The sequence below is a fragment of the Belonocnema kinseyi genome, chromosome 7 (genome assembly GCF_010883055.1).
Source record: "Belonocnema kinseyi isolate 2016_QV_RU_SX_M_011 chromosome 7, B_treatae_v1, whole genome shotgun sequence".
Taxonomy (NCBI): Eukaryota; Metazoa; Arthropoda; class Insecta; order Hymenoptera; family Cynipidae; genus Belonocnema; species Belonocnema kinseyi.
Genome location: NC_046663.1, coordinates 23,010,462 through 23,032,450, shown reverse-complemented (window position 1 = coordinate 23,032,450; position 21,989 = coordinate 23,010,462). Strand labels below are relative to the sequence as shown.

The window sequence follows — 21,989 nt, the reverse complement described above, 5'->3', positions numbered from 1 at the left end:
GTGAGCCTAGAGCAATTGTGAATTGCAGCACAAAAGGGAGGTGTGATTATAGAGAGAAGGTAAAGAAATTAATTTTAAACCCGATAGTGGAATTTTAAACCCGAAACATAAATTTTTTACAAAAAGAGATACATTTTGAACAAAATAAATGAAGTTTAAAGAAAATAGTTACATTTTAAACCAAACAGATTAATTTTCAACTTAGAAGATTAATTTTTAACAAAATACATGAATTTTGAACCAAATAGTTGAATTTTCAATCGGAGAAAATAAAGCTCAAAACAAATATGAAATGGTTAAATTTTCAAATTAAAGAATTCATTTTTAACAGAAAAAACGTAAGTTTCAAAAACAAAAATTAGTGTCTAAACAAATAGGTGTATTTTTAATCAAGAATAATTGTCTATTAAAAAATATAATTTTTTCAACAAATAAATTTGTTACCCAAGTTGTCAAATTAAAAAAAAAAATTCGGCTTTTAAGCTAAAAATTCCAATTTTCTGGAAAATAGTTGACTTTTAAACCTCTAAAGTAGAATTTTTAACAATAAAGTTCATTTTACACCAAGAAAGGTGGATTTTTATCTAAAAAGATCAATTTTTAACAAAAAATGCGTGGTTTAATTTTAAGTTTAAAAAGCTATTCTTTAAGAAAAAAAATTTCAGCCTGTTAAATTCAACTAAGGAAATTTTCAAAGAAAATAGTAGAATTAAAGAATTCATTTTTAACAGAAAAAACGCATTTTCAAAAAATTAGGTAAGTTTTTCAGCAAAAAAAATGAATTTCGAACTAAACTTATTAATCTTAAGCCATAAAAAAAATTTTCAACCTGTTAGTTAAATTTTCAAACCAAAAGTTAAATTTTCTGAAAAAAGACTTACTTTGAACAAAATAGATGAATTTTCAAAAACAAAAATCAGTGTCTAAACAAATAGGTGGATTTCTAATCAAGAATAATTGTCTATTGAAAAATATAATTTTTCAAAAAAAATTTCAAATTTAAATGTTCAGTTTAAAACATTAATTTTCAATACGAAAATTTTTTAATCGAAGAAATAAATTTTTAACAAACACCAACCATTTTCTACCAAAAAAGAAGAATTTAAAAAAAATACCTGAATTTTCAACCAAGTATTTTAATTTTTAATGGAATTTTCAACCTAATAGTAAAATTATCAACCAATAAGGTTCATTTTTTACCAAAAAACACACAATATTAAACAAATCAAATGAATTTCTTAGTGAAAAAGATACATTTTGAACAGATAGTAGAATAGTTTGATTTTCAGTTTAAAAAAAAAATAAGTTTTTAAGCAAATAAGAAAACCCTGAAACAATATAGTTCGATTTTCAACCAACCGAATGAACTTTTTACTAATGTGATTAAATTTTTATAAAAAATTTCCGAAAGAAACTTTAGTTAAAAAATTAATGTTTCAATTAAAAAAATTCTAAAAAAGAAATTAAATTTCAAACAAAAGATTAATTTTCTGCCAACATTTTTTTGGTAGCAAAATACATGAATTTTCAAGCGAATATTTTAATCTTTAATGGAATTTTCAACCTTCTTTTTATATTTTTAACAAAATAGTTTAATTTTGAGCAAAAAGAAAAAAGATTTTTCAACTAAAATGATAAATCGTCAACAAAATCATCAGCAAAATAGTTGAATCCTCACACAAAATAATGATTTTTCAACAAAAGAGATTAATTCTCTAACCAAATCGACGAATTTTCGACCAAATAGTTAAATTTCATGATTATAAAAAGCAAATATTTAACCAAAAATGTAATTTTTTAATTTTTATATAAAAAATTATTTCCTAACAAAGAAAAAAAATGAATTTGCAATTCAAGAGTTTAATTTTTAAATAAATAGGTTTAATTTCTAACCAAATAATTAATTTTTTAACAAACTATTTGCATTTTCAACCAAAAATATGAATTAACTGCCATAAAATACAAATTCTCAATAAAATACTTAAATTTTCAAGAAAAAATAGGAAATTTCAACGAATGTGATGAATATTTAACCAAAGAAATGAGTTCTCAGAGAAAAATTTATTGGTTAATATTGCATTTAAAAAATATATTAATTTGAAATCAGAAGCTGTTGCATTTTTAACAAAAAAGAGAGATTTTTCTACCATAAAGATTAATTATTACCAACCAAAAAAGATGGCTTAAACAACACAATGGATTTTTTTCAATCATGAAAGTTTGAGCTAAACACTTGAATTTTTAATTAACCCGATTAATTTTGTACCCAAAAAAAGAATTTTCAACCAAATATAAGTATTTTTTACCAAATATTTCGATTTTCAACCAAAAATAGTACGGAATTACTTCTTTATTAAAAATGCATCATTTTTGGTTAAAAATGCAACTGCTTGGTTGAAAAAGAATTGTTTTGGTTAAGGATTCGACTATTTTGTTAAAAATTAGCTTTTTTTGCTTATGTTACTTTTTTATAAAGATTCATCATTTTAGTTTGAATAACACTATTCGGTTATAAAATAAAACTTTTGTCGCAAATTCAAAATTCAAAATTGTTGCAAAATAATGGTGGTTTAAAATTAAACTAATTTGATAGAAAATGAAACTATTTTGTCTGGAACTTAACTTTTGTGTTGAACATTCGTATTTTTTCAAAATAAAATTGCTTTGGTAAAAACTTAAAATTTTTGGTTAAAAATTAAATTGCTTATTAAAAAATTTAACCATTCTGTGGGAAATTTGTTTTTATTCCATAAAAAATTAACTTTTTCACATGAATATGTAGCTGTTTTATTTTGGCTTGAAAATTTTTCTTTATAAGTTGAAAATTCAACTATTTTGTAGAACATATACGTATTTTGTTAAAAATTTATCTGTTTGGGTAGATAATTGTTTTCTTTTTCTTTAAAATTAGCTTTACAAACTTAAAATTTAACCGTTACTTATTTAGTCAAATTTAAATGTTTTCTTAAAATCCGCGCCATGGTGATGGGTGAGAGGAGCTGGTTGCGCACGGTGTTCACTCAGGCGTGACAAACCAGAGAGAGACCCGGTAGGCGGTTAAAACAGTTTCGAAACTCTGGATTATGGTCACCATTGGACCCCAAACTCGATACTAAATCTATATTTGACTATGTTTTGTGAAACTAATATTTTTTGGTCTAAAATTCAACTATTTTGTTGAAAATTCGTCTTTTTTTAGAGTTATTTTTTTATAACTTTTCTAGCCGATTTGAAATGGAATTGGTCATTAGTAATTTTCATTTTAATTTAATTAAACTTTATTTCCTGGGTCTCTTCGTTTCCGGAACTTGCCTCTGATCAATAATTGTCAGGATGGTTGAAAAACTGTATTTTCAAAATTTCCTGATTTTCCCCTGATCGATTTCTCATTTTCCTAAAGATTAATATTGAAAGGCCAATATTTTAATCAAGTCACGCTTTTAACATTAGATCTTTTTAAAATAAAATCACACAATTAATACAGACGAATGTTCTAAAAAGCAGTTGAATTTTCGACCAAAAAGGTTTTTTTATCAACATAATTAAATTTTCTACAAAATAATAAAAAAAAGTTAATAATTTAGGTAAAGTTTCAACTAGGTGGAGTAAAATGTGGACTTAGTGTCGGTTTTAGGACTCACCTTGACCATTAATTCAGAGTCTCAGAACTGTTTTGTCTCTCTCTTGGTTCTCTCTCTGATTTGTCACGCCTGAGTGAACGCCGTACATCCCCCTCACTCAATTCCTCTCAACAATCCCCGCAGCGCGACGTCAATTATCGGAAACACTAAATTCAGAATCACTACATTCAGATTCGACTGTAGTTAATTTTTTTACCAAATAGCTGGTATTTTAATCAACAAGGATGGCTTTTCAACCAAATAGTTTAGCTTTTAGTTACAAAATTTATTTTCAATTAAAAAAAAAAGAATTATCAACCAATTTAATTCCACGAAAACCAAAAATGGAATAGCCAAATTTTCAGATAAAGAAGTTAATCTTTAAAAAAACAGAATTATCAACTAGTTGAATGCAGCAAAGCAGACGATTTTTACAAAATAGTTGCATCCTCAACTAAATAGATAATTTTTTAAGAAAAAGAAGATAGATTTGTTACCCAAGTTAAAAAAATAAAAAATAAAATTGGCTTTTAAGCTAAAAAGTGCAATTTTCTTGCAAATAGTTGACTTTTAAAACTCTAAGGTAGAATTTTGAACAAGAAAGTTAATTTTAAACCAAGAAAGATGAATTTTTAACTAAAAAGATCAATTCTTAACAAAAAATGCGTGGCTTAATTTTAAGTTTAAAGAAATATCGTTTAAGAAAAAAATTTCAACCTGTTAAATTCAACTAAGGAAATTTTCAAAGAAAATAGCAGAATCCTCAATTAAAATGATGAATTTTCCAAAAAAAAGATTAATTTCCTACAAAAATTTTCAATTTTCAGTAAAAGAAGGTGAATTTTCAACGAATCTCATGAATCTTAAACCCAAAAAATCAATCATCAACAAAAAATGGATTAATTAATATTTAAAAAAAAATCATTTGAAAAAGTTCATTTTCAATCAAAAAGGATTAATTTTTTACCATAAAAGTTGAATTATCAACGAAACAATTACATTTATGACCAAAAAAGAGAGCTTTAACAAAATAGTTGAAGTTTTAACCAAATATATACAATTTTTGCAAAGATTTCAGCTTTCAACATATAAAAGATAAATTTTGAACCAAAAATTAAAAAAATTATTTCATGTCAAAAAATTCATCCGTTTTAGTTAAAAATATAACTGCTTGGCTCAAAATCAATTCGTTTTAGTTGAGGATTCAACTATTTTGTAAAGAATTTTTTTGTTGTTAAATTGAACTTCTATTGATTTATAAATTAAAATTTTCTTTCTTTTTTAATACATTTTACTTGAGAATTCATTTATTTTTAAATTAACTACTTGGCTTAAAGTTACAATAATTTGTAAGAAATGCATTTTTTTCTAACGATTCATAATTTTAGTTTCAAATTTCAAAACTTGATTGTTATTTAATTTTTTTTTTAATTCGTATCTTTAGATTAAACTTTCAGCTGTTTTTTTGAAAATTCGTCTACTCGACTTGGAAATTTAACAATAATTCGGTAGAAAACAATTAAACTATTTTTCTGAAAATCAACCTTTTTGTTGAAAATTTATATTTTAGTTTAAAATTAAATTAATTTTGTAGCAAACTCGTTTGTTTAAAATTAATTAGTTTTGTTGTGGATTCTTTTTTTAATTCGTATTTTTTAGTTGAATTCCACTTGTTGCGAATTCATTTTTTTCATAAGGATTATTTTTTTAACTTACAACTTCACAATTACATTTTTTATTGCAAATTCCTCTTTACAGTTGAAAATTCAACTATTTTGTTGAAAATTTATTGGTTGAGGTTTTAACTATTTTCTTAAATCTTCGTGTCTTTTGGTTGAATACAACTCAATTCAACTCAATTCCCTTCAATTCAAATCGTTTCTTTTTTGTTGAGAATTTTTTTTGTCTTCAAATTTAGCTATTCCATTTATGGTATAAAACTGATCTTTTTGAGTTTAAAATTCAACTATATACTTGAAAATTCGTGTATTTCGTTAAAAAATGGATAAGTTAAATTTTCAGTTGAAAAATATATTAAAAAACCAAAAGAATTTTTAATTAAATAGCCAAATTCTCCACCAACAGATAAATCATCAGAAAAAAAAATTTTAACGAAGTATTCCTACTTTTACCAAAGTGATTAAATTTTCATTAAAAAAAAAAATCATAATTTTTACAACAATTGTTGAACTATTAAGCAAAGACATGAATTTTGAACTAAAAGTATGCATCTTCAACCTAAAAAGATTTTTTTAAACGAGGAATATTAAATAAAAAATTCAATTTTCAACCAAGAAAGATTAAAGTTAAACTTTGAAGATCAAAATATGAAATTTCTGAAGAATTCCTTTTTTTTAAATTATTTTTTAAGAACCTTCTCCTTATTCTCGCTTAAATGTGAACCTAATAATAAAGTCTGTTTTTTGGTTAAAAATTAATTTTTGTGATTGTAAAGTCTATTGTTGCATTTTGGGATCAAAAATTCACCTTTTTTGGTTATAAATTCTACTCTTGGATTAAACATTTAATTATTTTATTTAAAATTCAACTATTTTATTTTGATTGAAAAATTACCCTACTCAATTAATATTTGAAATACTTTTTAAGAAATTCACATATGTTTTTAGTGAAAAATTTAAATATTACATTTTGCTTTGAATTTCATCGTTTTCTGTTGCAAATCCAACTTCTTGGTTGAGAGTTGTTAAAAATTAATTTTATTGGATAAAACTTGAAATATTTTGTTGAAAATTCATCTTTTCTTCTTGCAAATAAATTTTGTAACGAAAAATTTAACTATCATATTTTTGTTAGAATATCTATCGTTTTTAGGGGAAAATTCCACTATTTGTTTGAAAATTCAATTATTTTTTGAAAATATGTATTTTTTGTAGAAAATTAATCTTTTGGATTGAAGGACAATTATTTATTCAAAAATTTATCTGCGTTGTTTAAAGTTGAAATATTTGATTTGAAATTCATTTGATTACCTAAAGATTGAAATGTTTGGTTAAACATTTTTTTTATTTAAAAATTGATTCATTTATTTGAAAATTTAACTATTGAATTTTTTGTTTAAAATTGATTTTCTGAGTTGAAAATTCATCTCATTTGATAGAAAGTCTCTCTTGGTTGAGAACTAAACTATCTTGATTAAAAGTTTAACTATTTAATTAAAAATTAATTTTATTATTTGAAAATTTGTCTCTTTGGTTGAAAAATCAAATGATTTTCTGAAAAATCTTTTGTTGTTGTCAAGAATTAATTTTTTTAACTGATAATTTAACTATTCTCTTATTGGTTAAAATACAAAATTATTTTTTTTTGTGAAAATGAATTGTTGATACTGAAAATTGTACTATTCTACTTTTGTTGAAAATTGATAGTTTTTAGTGAAGAATTAACTATATGGTTGAAAATTTACCTGTTTTTAATTTATAATTTCGCGTTGAAAATTCAATTGTCTTGTGGAACGTTGGTATTTTTGGATTGAAAATCCTATTATTTCGGTAGAAAATAAAACTATTCGGTTGAAAATTAACTTTTGGGTTCAAAATTTATATTTCAGGGTTAAAAATGCAACTGTTTTGTAGACGATTCACATTTTTTGGTTTGAAAATTCAACAACTTGATTGACATTCTTTTTCCCTTGACTAAAAAATCTGTCTTCGGTGAAAGTTCACCGTTTGTAGAAAATTCGTCTTTAGTTTGAGATTTAACGGTTTTCTATTGAAAAAATTGTAGTAAAATATTAACTCTACAGTTTGGAGGACAATTAATATTTTGTATTAAAAATGCAACTAGTTGGTTGAAAGTTTAACTCTTTTGTTTAAAATTCTTTTAGTTGAAAATTCATTTCTTTTTCGAAAAATGTAACAGTTTTGTTGAACCTTTTTTTTTTGGTTTAAAACCTATCTTTTTAACTGAAAAGATAACTATTTCATTTCTGGTTGCTACTTTAACAGCTGTTTTTGTGGAACATTCTTGCTTTTGGATTGAAAATTCATCTCCTTTGGTAAAAAATTTTTTGGTCTCAAATAAAATTTATTGTTGAAAATTCAATTATTTGGATTAAAATTAACTTTTTTGCTGAAATTGAATATTTTCAGGTTTAAAATCAAATTTTCTCTAAAACATTTGGCTTTCAAACTTCAAAACCAAATATCGTTCCTTAAAAATTCATCTCTTTCGGAAGTCTGGTGATGTTGAATTCAGCCTATCAAATCATGAATTTAGCTTTAAAATTTTTCACGTCTCAAGAAAATATACTTCAACTAACAAAATCAATTTTTCCCCGTATCTAATAAAAAAAAGTACGTCAGGAAATTGGACACCTTATCTCTCTCGATCTCCTGCTTCTCTATCAGGAAATTCAGCGTCTGACCTCCCAAATGAAGAACATTCCTTAAGTGCTTTTGATGTCGTCCGCTATTGTACAGTATTCTGGTGATATCACCTATCGTACTTCAATATAAGAATGTATAAAATTCTGTTTTAAAAATGAAAAATATCCGAGAGAGAATGGGAGAAAAACGACAAAACTTAAAGTCGTACTATCCACTTTTATTGCATAGCTTCATATAAAGATTTTATCGCGCTAGTAGTTTCGTAAAATTTGCTATAAAGCTTGAAGTCCTTTAAACCTAAATGCAGTGAAGTTAAACCGAGTACAAGGAAAGAATCGTATCTGGAAAAACGATCGCAAATGGCACAGGTCATGATTTTCCAGAACGCCATCCAGGCAATTTTGTTAAACTGGTTACGTGCTAGTAAACTCGTTATGCAAACGAAATCGCCTTCCTGATGCAAGGTAATCCGATTTTCCACATTATGTGGATACAGAAAATCGGGAAATTATGTTTTGAATCGTTGAATTCTGAATAAGAGAGCCAAGATTTAAATAATGCAGTATCTCTCTATTTTAATGAAATTCCAGATATATGTAGGAACAGGTCGTGCAGTCATACAAGAAGGACTGTTTCTAAAAAGAAATATCGCTTGGATAAACGGTGGTGTGTTTGATAATTTCTATTCAAAAATTGTACAACGAGTAAAAAAGACATTTATATTTTAAAATAATTAAGACATGAAAGAACCTTTATCAGAAGAATGGGATGCTATTAAATAAAGTGGCAAATTCTGTTTGATAGATATACATTCATTCATAAAAGGGAAAAAAATACTGACCAAAATAAGTTTTTAAGTATTTCACGATGATTATATAATCGATTAAATGGGGTTTTGAAGCATATTCACGGACTTAAAATGTTAATGCAAGTATGATCAGATATTGAAAATATGAGAAGGAAGTTGAATACTTTACATTGTAAAAATGTCAAAAAGTGAAAAATGGATTTTAATAAATAGAATGAAACAAGTCTCGAAGTTGAAAACTCCTTGTTTATAATGAGACTTGCTTATTCAAAGTTGAAGAAAAATGAAATTACGGTCAATATGACACTTGATGAGAACGTACTATTTAATGAAAACATGATATTTTTTATGAAAACATGATTTGTTTCATAAAAACATTATGTTTTTGACGAAAAGATGGAGTGTTTCACTAAAACATAATATGTTTGTTGTAAACATGATCAATTTTATGAAAACGTGATGCTTCTGACAAAATATGTCGTATTTTACGAAAACGTGACGTGTTTGATCAAAACATGATATTCTATGAAACACATGATGTGTTCGACGATGATATGACGTTTGATGGAAAGATGATCTATTTGATGAAAAAATTATGCGTTTGCTGCAAACATAATAACTTGAGGAAAAAATTACGTGCTTAAAAAAAAAAGAAGTATTATATGAGAAACATGATGTTTGAATGTGTTTGGCGAAAATATGATGTTTAATTTAAACATGATGTGTTTCATGAAAGCATGATATGCTTGATGAAAACCTATTTATTTGAGGAAAACATGACGTGTTTCACGATAAAGTGCAGTATTATATAATAAACATGATGTTTGATGAAGTCGTAATGATTTTAATTAAAGCAAGACGCGTTTGACAACATATAACGTGTTTGACGAAAGCTGTATATTTTATAAAACATATAAGGGATCGTCCATATATTACGTAACACTTTTTTCTTTTGTTTATATCGCTGTGTTTTTCTCAACTTCACATCAATTTCATGCTCGTCTTTATTCAAACAAAAGAAAAACGCGTTACGTAATTTATGGACGACGCCTAATGTGTTTGAAGAAAATATGATATTTAATGGAAACATAATGTGATTGATGCAAACATAATGCTTTGAGGAAACATGACGTATTTTACGAAAAAAAAGTATTTTGTGAGGAACACGATGTTTGACAAAAACGTGATGAGTTTCATGAACATATTATGCGTTTGACAAAATTTGACGAAAGCATGTGTGATATAAAAAACATGATGTGTTTGATAAAAAAATTATGCGTTTGGTAAAAACTTGATGCTTTCATAAAACATGATGTCTTTATGACAATATGATGTTCTTATGTCAACATGATGTTTTTATGGAAAAATGATTTCTTTATGAAAACATGAATTTTGTAATGAACACATAATGTTTTTGATGAAAACATGGTGTGTTTGATGCAAACATAATGGGTTTAATGCAAACGTTATTCTTTTAGGTAAACATGCCGCATTTTATGAAAAACTGATGTTTTTGATGAGAAAAATGATGTTTGATACTAACTTAATGTTTTGAGGAAAACGTGACGCTTTTTACGAACGGATGAAGTATTATATAAGAAACACAGTTTTTGACAAAAATGTGATGAGTTTTATAAAGATATGATGTGTTTAACCAAATATGAGGTCTTCTTTTAAAACATAATATTTACAAAATCCGAGAATGGGGAAAGAACCTTTACCCTTATTCGTTCCTTTGCTGAAATATTGTGATCAAGAATAATGCAGATTTTTTCTTTTTAAACATAAATTATGCTGGGTTTATTCAAGTGAAAAAGTATAATTAAGCGAATAATTATGATTCCTAACCTAAAAGTAGCCGCTTTCTCGTTAAAATTCTGATATTTACAGTAAAGTTTTAAGAAAATCTTATTGCTACATTGCACTTTGATTATAAATATGAATTTAGTTCTCGGAATTGTAAGTTATTACTTTAGTTTTAAATATTTCACAAGAATTAGGCGCATCAGAGAATTTTCCACTTTCGCACACTGTTTTACTATACATGTAAATTAAATTAATTTCACAAGATGATTGAATATTAGATTTTCTAATGGCATATGCATATTGCTTACATTACATTTATAGTAAAATCAGTATAGAAATTTATGACAGTGTGTTTTATGAAAACATGATGTGTTTGACAAAAAAGGTGATGTTTGTGTTTGATGCAAACATAATGGTTTGAGAAAAGCATGAAGTGTTTTAATAAATAATTAAAGATGATATCAGAAACAGGATTTCCGATGAAAATGTCATGAGTTTTATAGAAAAATGATGCATTAAAGAAAATATGACATGTTTGAAGAAAACATGTTGCTTTATTAAAAAGTAATCTTTTATGAAAAACATCATGTGTTTGATGAAAACATGTTTTTTAATGAAAATATGATGTTTTTTACGAAATCATGATGTTTTTCATGAAGACATTATTTTTTAAATGGAAATATGATGTGTTTGATGAAAACATGATATGCTTGCTGAAAACGTGATGTTTTAATCAAACATCATGTTTACTAGATACGAAAATGGAAAAACTAACCTTTTTTATTACTTCATCAATTACTGAGAAATAAAAACCAGAATGAATGCAAATGTTATCAAAAGTCTTTGATGAGAAAAATCTTAGTTTAAATGTAAAAAGTTAATGTAAAAGAAAATGTAATGAGTTTTATGGAAAAATTATGAATTAAAGAAAATATGACATGTTTGAGGAAATCACGTTGCCTTATGAAAACGTACTCTTTTATGAAAAACATCATGTGTTTGATGAAAACATGTTTTTCAATGAAAATCTGATGTTTTTTATGAAAACATGATTTTTTAAATGGAAATATGATGTATTTGATGAAAACATGACATTCTTGGTGCAAACGTGAAGTTTTCATCAAACATCATGTTTACTAGATACGAAAATGGAAAAACTAACCTTTTTTATTACTTCATCAATTACTGAGAAATAAAAACCAGAATGAATGCAAATGTTATCAAAAGTCTTTGATGAGAAAAATCTTAGTTTAAATGTAAAAAGTTAATGTAAAAGAAAATGTAATGAGTTTTATGGAAAAATTATGAATTAAAGAAAATATGACATGTTTGAGGAAATCATGTTGCCTTATGAAAACGTACTCTTTTATGAAAAACATCATGTGTTTGATGAAAACATGTTTTTTAATGAAAATATGATGTTTTTTACAAAATCATTATGTTTTTTATGAAAATATAATTTTTTAAATGGAAATATGATGTGTTTGATGAAAACATGACATGCTTGATGAAAACGTGAAGTTTTCATCAAACATCATATTTACAAGATACGAGAATGAAAACCAACCTTTTTTAATACTCCATCAATTACTGAGAGAAATGAAAACCAGAATGAATGCAAATGTTATCAAAAGTATTTGATGAGAATAATCTTAGTTTAAAGAAATGATTTAATTTAGATTACATTAAAAAGAACAAATTACTTATATATGCTTGGTTGTAAAAGTTTAATTAAAATAGTATGTTTAATTAACGAATCATGTGTTAAAACAAAGCATAATGTTTAAATAAAATATCACTTTTGATAAAAACATTACCTTCCTTTTCCCAGTGAAGAATAAGATTGATTTTCTCCCCTTTTCTCTTCCCTTATAATGCAGATTTGGCACGGAAAGTTTCTCGCTTAATTCCGGCAGTCTGAATTCTTCTATATAAATGGAATTAGTAAGTTGTGACCCCGATCAATGTGTGAAAAGTGCAGTTGATCATAATTATCTTGAAAGTCCTTATCTACAATTAAAATCTGAAAAATGATTGGTTTGTTTTTTTTAATTGAATTACTATTTATTTTGGAAAAGAAACCTTGCATTACTAAGTGAAAATATGTGATTTTTTTTAACTAAGTTTGCAATATCGACTTCTCTTAATTGAAGCAATTGTCCCAATTCAAATGAAATATTTCACATTGAATGAAACTCAAATAATAATTGGAATAGCAAGCTCTTCTTCTTTTTTATTAATTAGAACTTTCGCAACTCAATTTTTTTGAAGTAATTAAATTACTTTTTTCACAGAACATTCCGCAGATAATGTAAAGTTATCCAGCTTTCATTTTACTGAATAAATAACTACAAAATTTAAATAATTAAATTAGAAATTTTAATTTAAAGTTTGTTAGATTTACAAAGGAAAGAAATAAAAAGAGTCGGACTCTTTATTAAAAAAAAAAGTTTCTTCAAGCATATTTACCTGGTAACGAATTCAAAGCATGAATTATAATTTACATCTCTTGAGTCTTGATGGAGGAAACGATCCACAATTTCAAAAATTGTTCCATTTGGACCTTCGCCTACTACGTTTTTCCCTTATTTGTCATTCAGCAGGATGTATTTTCAAATAATTTAAATTTCAAAGGTCAAGGCTGACTATAAAGTGTTGAATTTCATTTTTATTTGCGGAAATTAATCTCTTCTGGTCTCTGACTTTTATCTCTGAAGGTCGAACAATATATTATTATTTTTAAGATCCGTCCTCTTTTCCGTCCGCCTGTCCGTCCATTTGCCGTATTTTTTAGAAAATAGGGGAAGTTAGGGGAGGAGAAGTGAAAGTGTGGGAATTAGGGGAAGTGGGGGTTGGGAGGGGAAGTCCTCAAAGTGGTGGAAGGGGGGTGATAATAACGGGAGTGATGGGGAGGGAGATGAAATGTGGGAGGAACTGTGGCGTGTGGAGGGGATTTTTAGGCGCGGAAGTGAGGAGAGGGTGGAGAAGGGGAAGTGGTGAGGAGTGAGAGGAAGTGCCCTAGCTTCTCCTTACCTTACTTCCCCACCTCTCATTCCCTCCCCTTTCAATACCTCTCCCTCACTTGCCCTCTCCAAAAAATTTCGTTAGATTAACTCCTTCTCTAGATTTTTTAAAAATAATTATTTTCAAGATTAATCTAAAAGGATATAAAATAAAAAGACAACTTTTTTGAAAAGAAAACAAAACAAATGAAGAAATCTGCAAAAATAAGTTTTTTAATTTTTTAATTCGTATTTAAAAAACTAAACTAAATAATTTTTTTAAATTGAATCATCTAAAAACGTCTCTACTTTGAAGGAATTTTCCGTAAGATGAACCCCTTTTCCAGTTTTTTTATATAACTATATTTAAGATTATTCATCTATGACGATATGAGAAAAAATAAAAAGTTTTTTTTAAAGAGAATAACGAAAGGAAACTTTAAAAACTTTAGAAATTAAGAAATCTAAAATAAATACGGACTGAATACTGTAAATAAATTCTCCATAAGATTAAAACTTTTTTTCCTTTCTTTTAATAAATACATTTGTGAAAGGTCAAAAATAGAGGAAAAAAGATTTAAAAAGAAATCAATAACAATTGTTTGAAGAGAATTATAAATAAAACTAGAAAAAAGTATGAGTACGAATTTTCTTAGGTTTTACCGTCTTCATTAAATTAAATGAATAAAAACGAAATTACTAGAAAGTTTGTTTAATAATATTCCGACGTTTCGACTATCATTGCACGTATTTTTCAGACAATCTAAATAGATAATATATAAATAACGATCGTTTCTCACATATAATTACAAACAAATTTGTTTTAGAAAAAGTAAAAGAAATGATAATACCCAGTGCTTATTTTTTTGTAAAAACAAGAATATTCCATTTTGGAGTCAAACATTATGTCAATAGTTAAGAGTTAATTAGTAAAATAATACTAATGTGTCCCGTATGGAAATTTTAGTCGGGCGCTAGCCAGTCCACGTTCGGGGGGCCCGACTGGTCTATGGTCGGGCTATCGGACCATTGCCCCATCAAAATTTAGCGGTATTGCGAAATGGTCATTCAATTAACACCATCGGAATCAAGGACATTTAAATACTATTTAAAAGATTCGTAAAAGTGATAGATGACTTGCCCGAACTGCACATACGATTTATTTTACTTGCACGGCATAGCAGGTTTAAATATTAAATCGAATTTTTGTTGGAATATTTGATTTCTGGTTGCAGAAATCAAACCTTTTTTAAAGGCTCATTTTATCTCTTAAAAGTTTCTCGAAAACTCTCTTTTGTTTATTTATTTAAAAGAACGAAAAATTTATAACACAATACTGCGCCTAGCAATATTGGTTCTATCAAACAGTTTGTTTAAGGATTTCATCTAAAAAAAAAACATTGAGGAATTAGTGATTGGAATTAGTGATTAATTAATATATTAAATCATCATCGTTTTATTGATTCATTGCAAATTATTTTTATTATTGTAACTTACGAATTCCTTTCGATAATCATCATTCGTGAAAAGATTTTCGGAGAATTCGTCAAATTCTGCTTTAGTGCAGAAAGGAAAATCCAAGTTATATTTTGTTTGAAAATTTTTCTGAATGCCTTGTTCAATTAAAGCATTGTGGCGTGCTTCTTGTTCACATCGTCGATTTGCTCTGATTTCTAGCAGATCGACTTTTTCTTTTTGCAGGTCGTGATAAATTTCCCAAAGAAGCTCGCCATCTAAAAAAAAAGTTATATTAATAAAGATACAGCAAAAGAATTTATTGCAGTTGATTTTTCGAAATTATTAAAGATCATCACTATATAATTGTATAATTAGAAAGACTAAAGCTTATATACAATTAACACCTGAAGTGTGTCTACCTTTTTTGGGTCGCTGAGGTTTTTTCTCTTTCAAATGCTGGTCTCTTTCTGAAAACAATAAGAAGAAGAATGACATATTGCGTTTTTTAGGATTTAAGCTCAGGTAAAAAATAAAATATTTCTTTGCACTTACTAAAATCATTTGTTCTGTCAAGTTTCTTTCCTAATTTTTCCTTTGATTTATTGACAAAACTCTGCGAACCAATTTGTATTTTTGGTTGAAAACTAGCGTGTTTTACCTTAAAAATACTGAGTTTTTCTTCTTTCACATGTTTATCCTCCTCTGAATCTGAATATATTTTTCATATAATAATTCTGAACTTGTCGGGTGTACTTTCTCCATAGGTTCAATCTCAAGTAAACTTTCATCACCTGAAATAGTAAAAAAAAATAATTTCTTATTTTAATGAATTTAGGTGAGAAGAATGTTTTATTTCGTTTGCAAACTTTTATTTTTAAATAATATATACTTACTGTCATCCAAATTTTCCTCTGGATCAGTAATTAAGTTAGTTTTAATATTTTTATTCTTCACTGATTTGGTGTTTGCACCGCTCTTGCCGTTTCCAAACTCTTTTTCCCAATTGGGTGGAACACTCCCCGTGCAGAAACTCCAATTTAGATCTGATCGCGGCCAGATCGGGCAGAATTTGGCTCAAATAAGTCTATCTAGATGGGACCAGACTCGAAATGAAACGCGATGACCGATCGGGGCCCAAGCGCTGCGCCCAGAGATAACCATGCCTGGCCCCGATCGGGCCCACATTTTTTTGACTTATTCTTAATTAAAAGGGATTCTTGAATAAAATAATATTAAAATCGAATATATCACCTCCCTAACTGAAATCTGAGAATATAAATATCAGGTTATCTCGCAGATCGCGATATGAAAAAATTGAAGTTTGTCAGAAACTTTTTTTTGAGCAAACGGAAAAAGTCAAACGACGCAATATAACAGCCATCATTTGTGTATGATAATCCATTTAAGTATTTTGCAATATATTCTTGGTTTTAATTTCTAAATTGAAGTTGCTTTCAATTTCTATGTTGAACTTAATTGTGGAAAGTTATTTTGAAAGAAGTGGATTATAATATCGCACTGGCTCCTTAAGTTATTTTTACAAAAGCGAATATAAATAAAAAGGTTGTATTTACATTCCGATTATATCAAATCGCCCAAAAATACGTGAAAATAAGTATGTTTATGACTACATTGTTGATTTAATTCATTTTCACATTCAACAAATCAAATATTACTTTTGCTACTTTTCTTAGATATAAATAACCTCATTTCGAGGTTAGGTTTCATCTTAACATTCTTAATAAATTTACTTATTATAGTCTTCAACACGTAATTCAGAAATATTTTGAAGTATACTATACCTACGCACTCATCTTGTGCTCACTTTTGGCATTTTTCCCCAATTATTTTGTCACTTTTACAAATAATAATTGAAATATTTTTGACGCTTGACACTTTACATTGAAACTTGGGCGATTTGAAGTCAACCCACTTTAGTCCCCGAAATTTATGGAGCGCCATCTACTGGCAAGCTTGGTTGTTAAGCCGGGGTCTAGAGGGGGCCAAATTTAACAACCACAAAATTGTGTGCCCGATCTGGCCCAAATCGGAAGAAAGGCAAACATTTAGCAATTTCTGCACGGGTCAGTATGACTATTTATTTTTAAAACAGCAGAAGTTTTTATAAATTCTTTCTCTCGATAGCAGTGTATTGCAGAGTACGCTGGAGTCTTATTCGTTGAAAATTTTTGATTGACATTTGCTGCAATATTTTCTATCTCTGTTTCGTTATCAGAGTTTAAATCTGGGACATTTTGCAAAGCAGCTTCTGCTTCAGTACTAATTTTTAACTTCTTCTGCTTTATTTTACGAACTGCTACTTGAGCAATTTCTTTTGGTGTCATAATGCACTCCATAGAAAAGGCATATTCCTCGGTTTGTAGAGTTTGTAAACGTTTCTCAGCTTCATTAAATGAAAATTTTTAAAATATAAATAGCTTGAAAATCTAAAAATCTGTCATTTTGGAATTTTAGTTTCCAAAATCAATTTCAAAAATAATTTTTCTTATACAAAAGACAGTGTAAATGACTGTATCTTTATCCTTGAATAAGTAATGTTGAAATCAAGTCTAAAATTATTATTTGTTTATATAACTGAATAACATGTATATTAAAAGCAGTTTGAAGTATTTTTATTTGGCCTGCACAAATATTTTTAAAAAATTGGAATGAATTAATATATTAGATTTTATAATTATTAAAAATACATTTTCTAAATTCAGGAATTTTCTTTATACTTACTAGCACCACCTTTTATAATTACATTAAATTCTGGCTAGTCATCTACAGGATCACCTAAAGTTTTTACCAGATTTTTTAAAACACACCACAGAATCATGCTTACGGCCTGCCATTTATATCCTTAAAAACAATAAAGTCCTATTACTTTTTTATATCCCAAGATTTAATGAAAATGAAAAAAAAAAATAAAATGAATAAACTCATCATTGTTTCAAAAGTAGAAATGTTAGATATAATGGCGAATTGTGAAGTATAAGATTTGGAAGTTAATCTAACCTCAACATTTTAAAACCTCTTCTTACATCTATACTCAGTAGATTTTCAACGTTGTTTATAGTACTCGCCTTTGTCTACAACTGTTTATTAACATGTGTTAATTTGTTCAATGTTTTACTTTAAATCGAAACATAAACGAATTAACGGAGAGTTAAAACGTCTATCGAAACATGGAATTGTCGGCTTTAAGAATTTGACTGTGATCACGTAATCCAGTGCTCCCAAATAATCCGCCACTCTATAATGAGCATGCATCGAGCAACGTATCTTATTGGTCATATTTCGCGGGAAAGTTTGAAATGATAAAAATGTTATTTGAATTATTATTGATAAATAATTATATTTTAAAAGATAAAAATATTAACATTAGTTAAATCAGAAACAATATTTTTCAAAATATGCTCCGAATCAAAAAATGACTAGATCTATTATATAGATATTTTAATTCCTGGTCTAATTAATACATTCAGTTATGAAAATACAATTATTTATTTATAAAAATTGAAATTACATTTTTAGCATTTGCAAAGTTTCAGCATTTCAATATTTCTAAATTCAAGATTTAGACATATTTTGTATAAACAATTGCATTAAAAAGTTTTGGATCAAATTGCAATGAATTTACAATAACAGTAGAATTTAGAATAGAACAATAGAATTTACGGCAACTCATCGTAAATCACAATAATATTTTCCAATTAAATTTATTTATTTTTTATATAGATACATCGCAAAAATTAATTACCGTGACTCAATGTAGCATTCCTGCAACATAAAATTTCTTTACGTCGTTTTCTTTCATAATAGATAACCTCACTAATTTATTATCAATTGAAGTTATTTGACGAACGATAGATCTATTGTTAGGACATCTTTTCAACTCCTACATCTACAACTTCCCTGAATCGCAAGGATAATTGTAAATGGGTTTCTCCCTTTCCCAAATAATACCGTCGATTTGCAACATTTCAGGGTTGTTGGGATTTCCTACTATCTTTTGAACCGTGATCATTGTGTTATCATTTAAAATTACTATATTGTTAGGAGATAAAGTTGTAATTATCATTTGTTTATAACAAATTTCTTTCACGTACTCAATCCGACAAGTTTTGAGAACCTCAATAAGAGGAGGTAAATTCGGTTTCCTTTTCCGTAATAGACTTTCTTCGTGAAGTCTACGACACAATTGTGCCAGAGGACGAAACGAAGTACGGAGATACTTTTTTATTTTTCCCAAGAGATTTTCGAAGGGAAAAGCTGTAATAAAACTGAGGCTACATTTCATAAACTTTACGTCATCTGCAAGATGCAGTAAATGATGTACATTCATTACCTGTGAATTTAGACCATACAAAACTTTCATAGCTATAACAAAACTACGTAAGTATTGATGTAAAGATTTGGAAACACCAAATCAAACCATTCTTCGACCGAATATGCAATAATGAATTGTAGAAAAATTATTTCTTCTGTCTTACGGCCACGGCAAAATAAAAACAAATTAGAGTTATCAATTCAACTCCATTTATTTTTAGAACAAATTAAAACTTTGACGACGTTTCGGCATCACCGCGTGCCTTTTTCAGAGTATCTAAATAATAATTATAATAAGCTATTACATCATAGAAATAAATATGAATAATTTGAAGAAGTTATTATTTATGCGTAAAAAATATTTAAAAAATAATAACGTAGTTTAAGACGATTTCTAAGCTACATTATTAACGATTATGAAACCGTTCTAAGTGTTTTGGAAACAATGACGAACATATGACTAGGAGATAAATAAGGCGGTAAATCGTTGATGAAGATAAAGGCAGTATATAAAATGAAATACAATTATTGGCCAAGTTTCCATAGAATTACTGAAGAGGAAGCGCGAACTTAAATTAAATTTAAATTTAAAGATTTAAAGAAACATTTTTTTGTATCTAAAATAAGATGAGATTAATTAATTATGCTTTGGTAAATTTTACTAATATTTAAAATTTCATTTTGTAAATTAACAGAGATATTTCGAAATTTGTTTATGGATATAGATTCAATAATACTTCTTTGATAAGTATTTTTTTCAGTAGCTAATATTTTAATATTGCTGAATTCGAAATCGAAATAGTATAGATTATGTATAGATTATGTTCGGCAATTATAGTTTTTGATCTCCTCCCAGTTTCACCTATATGAACTTTATTACAACATTTGCACTTTATCATATAAATAACACCAGACAAATTTTTCATGCTATCCCTATCTTTTTTCTTTAATAAATAGTTATCTAAACTGTTAGTATTTTTGAAATAAACATTTATTTAAAATTTTTTTAATAAACTTTGTAAACGTTCAGACCCGTGCAGAAATTCCAATTTGGATTTGATCGGGGCCGGATTGAGCCGAATTTGGCCCAAATCAGGCTATCTAGATGGGGCCAGACTCGAAATGAAACGCGATGCCCGATCAGGGCCCAAGCTCTGCGCCAAGAGATAACCATAACTGGCCCCGATCGGGCCCATATCAATTTAGTTTTCTTATTCTTAATTAAAAGGGATTCTTAAATAAAATAATATTAAAATCGAATATATCACCTCCTCTGAAATTTGAGAATATAAATATCAGGTTACCTAACAGATCGCGATATGAAAGAATTGGAGTATGACAGACACTTTTTTTCGAGCAAACGGAAAAAGTCAAACGACGCAACATAACAGCCAGCATTTGTGTATGATAAACCATTTAAGTGTTTTGCAATATATTTTTGGTTTTAATTTCTAAATTGAAGTTGCTTTCAATTTCTATATTGAACCTAATTGTGGAAAGTATCAAATAAAGTATAAATAAATAAACTCATTTCGAGGTTAGGTTTCATTTTAACATTCTTAATAAATTTACTTATTATAGTCTTCAACACGTAATTCAGGAATATTTTGAAGTGTACTATACATACGCATTCGTCTTGTGCTCACTTTTGGCATTTTTCCCACTTATTTTGTCACTTTTTCAAATAATAATGGAAATATTTTTGACGTTTGACACTTTACGTTGAAACTTGGGAGATTTGAAGTCAACCCACTTTAGTCCCGGAAATTAATGGAGCGCTATCTACTGGTAAGCTTGGCTGTTAAGTCGGGGTCTAGACGGGGCCAAATTTAACAACCACAAAATTGTGTGCCCGATCTGGTCCAAATCGGAAATAAGGATAGTCCTCTCCTTTTGAAGGCCACCTTAATATTTTGAATTTCCAATTAAGTTATCTTAAGTTAATATTAACGTACTACAGGCACGAAAAGAAAAGGTTTCAGAATACAAAATTGAATTATACTTTTGAAAATCGTAAAATTATTGTGGATGGTATCAGTCTCGAGGAAAGGGTTTGTTTTGTATGAAAAAAAATGTATGATAACCAGAAATATTTTAAGCAACAATTTTAATTTCTTGAAAAAATGTTGCCTATAAAACTTTTTAACAAATTAGAAAAAGTTTTTTCGCAAAAAGATTCCCTACAACTTGACATTTTCGAATGCTTCCAAAGAAAATCATCGAGAAATAAGCTATGATTTACAATCTATTAACATTTTATTGCAAATAAATTCAATTTTCTGTCAATTGCATTACTTCTTGAAAAATTCAAGAAGGTGGTTGTAAATAATTTTTTTGCCAAAAAATTGCGCCATCATTTATTAGATCGTTTTATTTTTTTAAATCGGTTAAAAAGAAATATAGACTAAACAACTTTTAAAGAAAAATGAAAAGTTTTGAATTAAATATTTCTGTTTGTTTTAAATATTATTTACAGAATATGGATTTAATTAATTTTTATTATTATTAATTCATTTCGACTTAATGGACATTTTTATAAGATGAAATTTCATTGTTTATAATACAAAAGAAAAATAACTTCGTTTATCATTTTAAACTTCGCGCGAAAGCAATTAGA

General features: G+C 27.3%; 1 protein-coding gene and 1 long non-coding RNA gene across 2 annotated transcripts in view; one reads left to right on the top strand and one right to left on the bottom strand.

Annotated features, from left to right (window-relative positions):
- Positions 1-21,989, top strand: part of LOC117177333 (sn1-specific diacylglycerol lipase alpha) — a 187,094-nt gene that overhangs the window by 57,537 nt on the left and 107,568 nt on the right. The window lies entirely within an intron of this gene.
- LOC117177337 lies at positions 15,088-15,713 on the bottom strand. Its single transcript, XR_004467688.1, has 3 exons — positions 15,593-15,713; positions 15,460-15,507; positions 15,088-15,315 (listed from the first exon to the last, which is right to left on the bottom strand). It is a non-coding gene; the product is annotated as an uncharacterized LOC117177337 (long non-coding RNA).